The 2,500-nt window shown below is 40.1% G+C and overlaps 1 protein-coding gene across 3 annotated transcripts in view; it reads left to right on the forward strand.

The window, feature by feature from the left end:
- LOC143279528 (uncharacterized) overlaps positions 1–2,500 on the forward strand; it is a 145,913-nt gene that overhangs the window by 755 nt on the left and 142,658 nt on the right. The window lies entirely within an intron of this gene.

Genomic DNA, 2,500 nt, shown 5'->3' on the forward strand with positions numbered 1-2,500 from the left:
CTCTCTCTCTCTCTCTCTCTCTCTCTCTCTCTGTACGATTCTGTTCTTGTATGTGTTTGTGACAAAGGTGTTTTTCCGACTTTTTCAACGTCCATGAGGTGCAAAACAAGGTTGCCTGCTAAGCCCACCGTTGTTTTCTTTTTTCATTAATTAATTGGCAGTTGAGTTACCAAGGAAGGTTACACATAGAATACAAATAATACCTGTGGCAACAGAATCGTTCTTTATGCTACTTGCTGATGATGTTGTTCGCTTCTCTGATACACATATAGGTTCATACATTACATGATTGTATGTATTTTGTTTTCTGTGTACTATCCGAACCTTGGAGACGAACGACTGAAAACAAAGGCCCTAAACACCATGCCACGTGGACTATTTAAGCCATTAACAGAAAGTGCCAAAGTGTCGCTTATTTCGTATTAGTTTATTTTACTCCGAATCTGCTTTTCTTTTCTGTTCCGTTGTATGTGTTTTGCACCATTTTTGTTTTAATCTCCTATGTCACTAGAGCTTTACAGCCAATTACATTAAATATTTCCGTGCTCAGTGTTCAGTGTTAGTGTTCTCTCTCTCTCTCTCTCTCTCTCTCTCTCTCTCTCTCTCTCTGTGTGTCTCTCTGTGTCTCTCTGTCTCTCTCAGTCTGTCTGTCTGTCTCTCGCTTGTCAAAAAACTTCTTTTTTAAAAATTAAATACGTGTCAAATAAAATGTACACAGCGCGATAAAGAAGAAAGCAAAACCCATTTTCTGTTTCAATTGTTTAGAATATAATTATCTGTCTGTACATATCATCAGTCTGCCTTACTCAGTTTGTCTTGTCTTGCCTGTCTGTCGGTCTGTCTGTCTCTGTCTCTGTCTCCGTCTCTTTCTCTCTCACTCACTCTATCTATCTACCTATATCCATCCATCTATCTTTCTTTCCATATTTTTTTATTTATGTGTGCGTATGTGCGCGTGAGTGTGTAAGAGAGAGAGAGGGGGTCGTGTGTGTGTGTGTGTGTGTGTGTGTGTGTGTGTGTGTGTGTGTGTGTGTTTGTTTGTTTTGTGTCTTTGTGATTCGTGAATTAGCGCGGATACTGTGAAAAAAAGGCAGAGATATACACGTGGACCGCAGAGAGGAAAAAAAAAAGAATAATACGAGCCCGATAGTTGCTGTGGAACGACAACAGAGGAGGACCGCTCTCTGCAGCAGTTTTGACAGGTGTTGTAACTTTGACATTTTTACACTGAACTCGGGCGGAAAGAAAGAAATAAAAAATAAAAAAAAGAAAGAAAAAAAGCTCTGTTTGAAGCCCTGTATCTTCTCCCGCCCTTTCAATGACAGCAATAATCGTTTTGGAACCGCACCAACATCCGACGGAAGGAGAGGATTTGGCTCCGCTTTCCTATGCCGAGGCCCCAGACACCGTGCAAGAAGTGGATTCACTGCCCCGCTTGTTGTAAGAACAGACTTCGGGGCCTTTACTCTTTGACTATTTTCTGTACAGTGTGCCAGATTTGTCTTTGAGTTGATGCTGCTGAAACTGTGACCTGATTTCAAGAACTATGCCACTCCCTTCCTACGTCATAACTGCAATATATATATATATATATTTTTTTTTTTTTTAAAGTAGAAGGAAGTGAATCAAGGAACCGACATGAGTACATCACCACCACCAACAACAGCAACAGCAACAAGAATAATGATGATGATAATAGTAATGATGATACTGTTGCTGCTGCTTCTTTAACTGCTGGTACTGCTGCTGTTGTTAGTATTTTTACTACTAAAGCTGCTGCTGCTAGGCTCTACTACTACTACTACTACTACTACTACTACTACTGATAATAATGATGATAAAAACAATGCATTTATTTAGCCTCCCAAATCGCTTTACAATAATACATCACTCAGACACAAAGCACTCAAGCGCACACAGACACACAGACACACATACAAACACACACACACACACACACACACACACAAAAGCACGCACGCATGCACGCACACATGCACCACACCAAACCACACCACACCACACCACACCACGCCACACAAACATGTTGGCAAAGTCCCATTTAAGCAGTGACTTAGCTGGAAAAAGAAAGCGTGAGGAGTCATTGCGAAGAGAGATTACCTTTCCAATTTGTCAGCTGTGCCTAATTTAAACTGCTTACATTATATTTGTTCACTTTCAACAAAAAAGACAATTCTATGCAAATCATCGCCATTCAAATTCTTATTTTCGATCAGGAACGGAAAAAGAGATCTCTTCTTCATTTTAAATCTGTCTCTTCACTCATTCTACTCCAGATACGAGATAACTCGTACCGTGATTACTTCCCCTGTGGACCAGGTACAAGTATTCTCATACCAAAACACTATTCTGATTTCGCTCATTCTTGCTTGGTACAGTTGGCATTCTAAACTGAACTGTTTGCGGATTCCAGAAGCATGAAAACGAAGCTTTGTTCGACCGATTAAATCAACAATTATCCATCATTTTTAACCGTTTT

Source organism: Babylonia areolata, chromosome 2 (assembly GCF_041734735.1).
Source record: "Babylonia areolata isolate BAREFJ2019XMU chromosome 2, ASM4173473v1, whole genome shotgun sequence".
In the NCBI taxonomy this organism is placed as follows: domain Eukaryota; kingdom Metazoa; phylum Mollusca; class Gastropoda; order Neogastropoda; family Buccinidae; genus Babylonia; species Babylonia areolata.